Consider the following 8,541-nt stretch of genomic DNA (forward strand, 5'->3'; position numbering starts at 1 on the left):
AGGGGACAAGCGAGTGACGTCAGGACTTTGGCGCTCTATATCTAAGTACACGTACTTGTTTAAGTACTGTACTTATGTACATGTTTGTCTTGCCTATTGAGTACCGTTATCTGTACACTCGCCCCCCCCAATACATTAAACTATGACAAATATTGTACTTTGGGACCCAAACGTACACAAAAGTACATTCTGAATGAACCGTTCCATGTCAAAAATCGTGAAAAGAAACGATCTACATGCTCGTGTTGTGATGCGCTACGAGCTTGTAGACCGGCCATTTTCACCATTTCTGAATTTAATGTTTTGTTCTTCGAAATGTCAGAAGAAAACATTAATTAATTGATCAATAATTGATCATTGATTGAACAAAATGTACTTTGTAATTTGTACTTTTTACTATTTTCAAAACCATGCACTTTTGAATACTTTCTTTTATGAAGCAAGTACTCCCAATTCTATATTACTCAAGTAAAAAAAAAAATGACTAGGCCACTTTCGGTCCAGTGATTTGACCAGGAGGATCTATACCTTTTTGACTCAAGTCCTGCGATGGAGTACTTTGTCCACCACTGTGTGTTTAGTGATAATCAGTGTTAAAATGGATCCTGACTTAACACACACACACACACACACACTGATAACGTATTTTGGCAGCGGTCCACCAGGGATAAGTGGTAAAACTGTTACTTTGTTTTTTTTCTGGGGGACCCCCCTCAAGGACCCCTGGGGGTCCCCCTGAGGAACCCCCTCAAGGACCCCTGGGGGTCCCCCTGAGGAACCCCCTCAAGGACCCCTGTGGGTCCCTCTGTGGAACCCCCTCTCGGACCCCTGGGGGTCTCTCTGTGGAACCCCCCTCAAGGACCCCTGGGGGTCCCCCTGAGGAACCCCCTCAAGGACCCCTGGGGGTCCCCCTGAGGAACCCCCTCAAGGACCCCTGTGGGTCCCTCTGTGGAACCCCCCTCAAGGACCCCTGGGGGTCCCCCTGAGGAACCCCCTCAACGACCCCTGTGGGTCCCTCTGTGGAACCCCCCTCAAGGACCCCTGGGGGTCTCTCTGTGGAACCCCCCTCAAGGACCCCTGGGGGTCCCTCTGTGGAACCCCCCTCAAGGACCCCTGGGGGTCTCTCTGTGGAACCCCCCTCAAGGACCCCTGGGGGTCCCCTGGGTTAATTAACTTATTTCCCATCCCTAGCTAGATAAGAGACGTATCCTCTTTCTCACTGCAGAGACGTGTGCTGGCACTGCCATCTTGTGGTCGATTTGTAGAAGTATGTTTAAATGAGTAGAGTGTTTAGAAGGGTTGAATGAGTTGTGTAGAGGTGAAGGCTGCAGATTCCCCCCCCCCCACACACACACGCCTGTGCCGAGCGGCGTTCTCTCTGGTCTCTCTGTTATAAATGTTAAATTTGTTTTGTATTATTAGGAGTCTAGTATGTGAAGAGTCTGCCTGTGCTATTAACTCATTTTGGATAAAAAAAAAACCTCAGTTTTTAGCTCAACTTCAAAACTATCCCTTTCATGAATAGGACCTACTATGGCACATATCACATAAACCATCACATTGCAAAAGATCACAACATCACATATCATAACCCTTCACATAGAATAGACATCAAACTTCTACCACTGCTGCAGCCATTAGAAACAGGCTCCAAGCTACGGTACATGCTAACTTATTGTACACAATCAACAAACTTATAGGCACAACATACATATCTCACCTTCTAAGTATATGAGAAATCACTCAAGTATCACAACACTAGTACAGTACTGCAGTACAGAATGCATGTGCTTTCAATGAAGTGAACCTAGTTTGTGGGTGTGGCCAGGTCAGAGACTTTTGCCCATATCAAGTGGTTTCCTGTTTACCAGTATTGCCATGATTGCTTATACTAAGCCACTATGGGCTTGTTTTGGATGAAATTAGTATCCTAACCTCAACATAGGCCTACATGTTCGGTTAACTAAAAAGCTGGAGAGAGAGGGAGACCACTGTTACTTAACAAACCCTATAATTATGATTACTACCAGAAGATAGTCTAAACATCACTTACATTACAACATCTTTAAGTGGCATTGGGTCAATTGTGTGGTCAATATTCATAATATTCCTCCCTGCAGTTTCAGTCTATCAACCCTGAACATTCTTTCAGAATAACCAGTTTGGATTGTTGTTTTATAATCATTTATTATAATATGCTTGCATGACCACGGGGTCATCTAAATTACATTATCTGATTGTAATGCTATCCATAGCCTAACCCTTTCAAACTGGGAAAGCACCTTGTGTGATTGATGGAAATAAATGTATAAATCTCACACTATTAACCACATTCAACCTGGTAACCCTATTTTCTTAATGTAACAGAGCGTGACAATTTACCGAAAAGTGCTACATTTACATATAGTTTTACTCCAAAATAGCATACCTAAAGCTCACTACATGGTGCATCGTTCAAGGTTGAATTTCGTATTGTGCACAAGATTTCTTTATTGATAGGGTACAGTAATTAGACAGGAAAGGGGGAGAGAGATCGGGAGTGACATTTTAGATGTGTGTGTGTGTGTGTGTGTGTGTGTGTGTGTGTGTGTGTGTGTGTGTGTGTGTGTGTGTGTGTGTGTGTGTGTGTGTGTGTGTGTGTGTGTGTGTGTGTGTGTGTGTGTGTGTGTGTGTGTGTGTGTGTGTGTGTGTGTGTGTGTGTGTGTGTGTGTGTGTGTGTGTGTGTGTGTGTGTGTGTGTGTGTGTGTGTGTGAGTGAGAGAGAGAGATCGGGAGTGACATTTTAGATGTGTGTGTGTGTGTGTGTGTGTGTGTGTGAGAAATAAATATTGTAGGTGGATCAGACCCTGGTATCTACAGTCATTTTCACAACCACTATCCAGGTTTTAGGTAGCCAAATTCAACTGCAGTGGCATGAAGACTAGATCTCAAATCATCATTTCCAGATCAAAGTCTGAGAGCAGGTTCATTTAAAGGTCTAGGGTGCACTGCTAATAACAGTCATGGTAGCAGACCAATCTAATGCATGGTTCACAAAACCAACATGTTTGGATAAAGGAAGCTTAAAAGTTCAACTTGAAGCATGGAATGACACTCTAATTCATTGCAATTATATACATTTTTCCCACACACACTATTTACTGAGCATCATGGGTAATGCATATTATAGGATGCATGGTCTCTGATTGGCTGAGGTTGTCAACAATCGTTCCTGTGACTGCATGCATGGATTGGCAGTGAGTGTTTTCAAAACATTGTTCATCTACCAAACACAAACACTTTCCTGGGGTTTTTATGTAGTCTAATACGTGTCTTTAAAGTATTTCAAAGTGTCCATGAGTGTACATGGACACTGGGCTCACTTACTTCCTGGACTACATGCTGTCTCAGTAAGATGCATAACATGTTTTTTTTTTAAAACCACAGTACCTATAGGCTTACACAAAGAAATATATAAGAAATACAAACATAGCAGATCAAAACCATAACGGGTTTGCTATATGCTATCTTAATATAAGATATGATACTGCTTCTTTACAAGATACAATAACATAAGTTAAAGAGATAGTTCAGTTTTTTTTTTCTTTACTTAAGATGTATGACATACTGTACTTGCCATAGTGGTTGCAACTGTATTAATCAACTTTGACCCCTCTATCACATGGAACTATTTTTTGGGCGTAGTGATATGGACACAACAAACATAGTTCTGTGTGATAGAGGGGTAAAACATTAACGAAAGTTGCACTAATATTTTAGAAATAGGTCAACAATACAAATGACGATAGTTTTGGGGATTAATTTACTTTTAATGCATGGCCCCCTGTGCCCCCCACAAAATGACCGGAACTACTTCATTTTTCACCAAAACCAGAGCAGAACTCCCCTCGGGCAATCAATTAATACAGTTGCAACCACTATATTAATAAGTATTTCATACAGCTTAAGTTAAAAAAAAAAAAAAAAAGAACTATCCCTTTAAGAGACATGTATTATTCATTATTTCTAGAAGAACAGGACACATATTATATTGTTATTGACTATAAGAAATATGTAATCTTATTTTGAATATCGACAGGTTGAGAATCAGACCATTTGGCTAATGTTCTCCTTGATTTCATATGATGAAAACATACGTATACATTCTACCCAGAAATACCTACATGTTTGTTTACAATTATCCAATCATGCTGCATGGTCTTTGCACGCTTAACAAAGCTTTCATTATGCAGTACAAAATGAACTGTTGTTACATCCAAGCTAATTAGTCCATCGAATGTCCCTCATAATAAACCTTCATGACTACCAGTTCAAAAGACAGTCTATGTTTATTGTATGTCCGAAATAAATATATCAAATAATTAATGAATCAAATACTATTTCCCCGTGGAGAAGATGAATCCATCATTTCTCCTCCTCCTCAATTGTCCCACTATCTCCATGTACCCGTTAATCAGAGGGGCGGCAGTGGCTCAGGGTGAGCACGTCGGTGCCTTGCATGGTATCCTACGTACGCCATGTATGTGTGTAAAGCACAATCAATGTATAGTGCTATAATGCATCATTTAACATTTTTCATTTTTTTAATAGCCACCATCCAGTCTGACATGCAGGTCCATGAAGGCTTGCTGTATACGTGCTCAGGGGACACAGTACAATCCTACAGTATAGTTGCTCTCAGTGGTGGAAAGTAACTAAGTACTTTTACTTAAATACTGTACTTAAGTACAATTTTGAGGTATTTGTACTTTACTTGAGTATTTCCAATTTCCAGTACTCCAATACATCTCAGAGCCAAAATTTGTACTTTTACTTCACTATTTGAAAACTTCAGTTACTAGTTACTTTGGCGATTTTAATTTTGATTAGAAAACATACATTAACCACTTCAACCCTAGATACATTTCGGCCATTTGAAAATAGCCGATCTACAAGCTCTCAATGCGTCGCAACGCAACACAACGCATTGAGAGCTTGTAGATCGGCTATTTTCAATAGATTTTCTACACATTTTGAACTTGTGAAATGGGACATTCTGCAATATGAATACATTTACTTTTAGTACTTTTAGTACATTTTGATGCCGATACTTTTGTACTTTTACTCAAGTACATTTTCAATTCCGTACTTTTACTTGTAAGAAAGTAGTTCTAAATTGCAGTATTGGTACTTTTATTTAAGTAAAACAATTGAGTACTTTTTCCACCACTGTTGGCTCTACTGTGTTACCAACTCGGACACATTGTGAGGTTGTACATCTGTTATTTAAAAACACATTGAGAATAAATCGAAATATTTTGAATATTTTTTTAAACATTTTAATAAAAAGGCACAACATATTTTCAGATGGATGTCTGTGGACAATTACATATTGTTCCTTGACGTGAAATGTTGGAACCAATGGTTTAAACAACATTAGGAAGCAAACCCAAATAAGCAACTACTGTACACTACTGTACAATCATGCCCAAAAAACCAGCAACCAGCAACTACCAATAATTTATTTGCAAGTGACTTTACAGAAAAAACAAGTCAAAGGTTGCTTATAATAAGTAAGCAGACATGGCAACACTGCCTGGAGGAAGCAAGGCACACACATAAGGAGCCCCAGTACCTTGGCGAGGTTAAAGGTGGATATATTCTTTTCCCTCTATACCATATCTCTTTTTATTCATGTTCTATAAATTGACACCCATCAAACAAAACCCTGGCTTATGTCCCTTCTCAACACACTCCCTCCTGCACACAGAGGCCTGTGTCCATGCTGAACCCCTTATCCCGAAACTACTTTTTTTTGGCAGCGATATTCCCAAGGAGGACACCTACGTATACGGCTAGGACGGCTACGTCGGCTACGTCCACTCCGGACGGTCTTGATGCGCCGTATGCCTCCAACGTTGTACTCTGGGATGGTCACGCCGTACCTGAGGAAGGAGGCCATTCACATTGAGGACTTTTATTATTTGACATGACAACAAAAACAATAAATGGATTCTAACAATTTGCAATTTCGGCATTTGGCAGACAATCTTAATCCAGAGCGATTTACAGTAAGCAAGAACAAAAAAACATGGTAATAGCCTACATCATATACATAAAAATAGTAATCGTGAATCATAGGTAAGCTAAGAACCTAACAGTGGAATATCTATATAATGAAACTATGCATATATATATATATATTGTGCGATGTCTACATAAAATGCTAACTCAAGTCTTTGCTTCTCGGGGGGTCCCTGGAACAACATATTTTCAGATGCGGGTCGGCGGCCAATTATATATACTTTCTGGGGTCATTGACATTAAATAGTTTGAGAACCACTGATATAGAAACATGAAAACAGAAAACTGTCATGATTAGAATATATACATTTGTAGAATCTGGTCTCAGTCCTTAAATGGGTTAAGACTAAGAGTGACTGCTTAATTGCAAATTGTAGTAATACATTATTGTACTTGCACTGTAATAGTAGTAGTAGTATAGTAGTAGTAGTAGTAGTATTAAAGAGTCCTTACTTGTCAAACATCCTGCCAATGTCTGAACGCCTTAAAGTGACTGCACGATTATCTACAACACAAGACAAAAACAATTATCATCTCCACAAAGCACTGTTATGATCTGATATATGTTAAAATACAATAGGTTTGAAGCTATCAATGAATTATAATTAATTAGCTGTATAATTTACAACTAACATCATGCTGCATGGAGAGTGCAAAGGAGTAGACTAACTACTAAATAGTGATTATATTATGAAAGCAAGGCGTGTACACAATAATAATATTATTGATATACAGTAGCACATTATGCTACTGTATATCCATAATAATATCCTGTAATGAAATAAATGCTTTGAAAAGATGCACCGAAAGACTGAGCTGAGATATGGTAACAATGCATTTGAAATGTCCATGCAGTGCCGAATACGTTCTAACATTCTACAGGTACAGATGGATGCTGACTATTTCAGCCATCTCAGTAGTTTTCGACACTGACATATCCATACCTAAAGCCCAAACCTCACCCATGCAACTTGTCGCTACTCCTAAAACGTGTGGTGGAAAAAAAGGTCAATCGCATTGTTTGCAAGTATATTTGGGCTTTAATTAAGCCCAATGCATGTTTGTGGGTGTTTTACCTTCTTTACGTCCACGTCGAGCGTCCACTAGATCAGGCATCAATACACCCAGCAGCACCATTAGCACAACGGCAGTCGCAAGGCCCTTCATCCTGCAATCCAGAACCAAACACATCATGACAAATAATGTTAGCTTCTCATGCAAATCGTCACGTATCGTTGCCCTTCAGTATGCCTCTCTAGCATTAATGAATAGAGTATATTGTTGCAAAAATGACCTCTATACCATACCTTTCTGCAGACTCGACGCTGTATTGTAAGGTCTACGTATTGTGTCTAACGGTTGAGGGGTTCATCTGCCTTTATATGGCCCTTGGGTAGAGTGTCTTTGATCTGTATGTGTGATAATGAAATATTTCCAAACGTTGTGTAACAGACAGTTGAACATGTATCATACCTTGTCATTGCATTTTGTAATAATATACGTATGGTATGTGGACGGACACTCATAATCTCTAATCTCAAAGTAACACATGTAGTTCACAAAGTACTTCCTCCTTTTATCACTTCCTCCAGTTCTCCTGTCCAAAAACCTATAGAGTCAGCCAATCTAAGATTTGACCCAAAATAAATTGCAATAATAATCGTTCAAGGTTTTTTTATGATCCTTAGGGTCAATCCAAATAACATATTAAAATTTGATTATTATACAAATTTTGGATCATGGTAAATTCAGGGGTTGAACGTTGGGGACGTTGGGGTACCATTTTGAAAACCTATATAAGGCAACAATTTCAAATTTGAATCATGCTCTAACCCATTCAGTACGGGAACCCCTTTTGGTGTTTTAAGCATTATGTTATACTTTAGCTATTGAAAAATAGCAGATCTACAAGCTCATAGCGCTACAAGCTTGTAGATCTGCTATTTTTGAAAGTGTTGCAAATCTTTGAATATATATTCTTTCAGAGCGAATGTTTTTAACTCAAATCTTTGCTCCTGGGGGTCCCTGGAACTACATATTTTCAGATGGGGGTCCGCGGCCAAATTCAGATCATTCTGGGGGTCCTTGACATGAAAAAGGTTGAGCACCATACTGACATAGAAACATAGGTTTTTCAGAAAACTGTTTTAGAAGCAATTTTTTCAATGTAAGTGTATATCCAGGTGGCACGTGAGTGGCACGTGAGTTAAGCAACATTTTCAAGGTGAAAATAAAGAAGGATCCGGGAGTTCTTACTGGGACTCCCGTCAAAAGAAATTAATATGACACCCTTACAATTCAAACTATTCGATAAACTTCTACTTTCAGCCCGGAAATGCTGGATTAAGGATAAACCTCCTTGGCCTGGGCCATGGCTCAGTGGTCCAGGCACCTTGGCTGGTAATCCAGTCTGGCAGTGTGCCGCGGGTTTGACTCCCGATCGCGACGGCCTTTACTGCATGTCTTCCCCCCATCTCTC

At 39.6% G+C, this 8,541-nt stretch overlaps 1 long non-coding RNA gene across 1 annotated transcript; it reads right to left on the minus strand.

The window, feature by feature from the left end:
- Nucleotides 1-5,258: 5,258 nt before the first annotated feature.
- On the minus strand, nt 5,259-7,454 carry LOC306916184. The gene is made up of 4 exons (XR_013788954.1): nt 7,370-7,454; nt 7,139-7,230; nt 6,516-6,567; nt 5,259-5,923 (listed from the first exon to the last, which is right to left on the minus strand). It is a non-coding gene; the product is annotated as an uncharacterized lncRNA (long non-coding RNA).
- Nucleotides 7,455-8,541: the final 1,087 nt, after the last annotated feature.

This window comes from Electrona antarctica, assembly GCF_951216825.1.
Source record: "Electrona antarctica genome assembly, chromosome: 23".
NCBI lineage: Eukaryota > Metazoa > Chordata > Actinopteri > Myctophiformes > Myctophidae > Electrona > Electrona antarctica.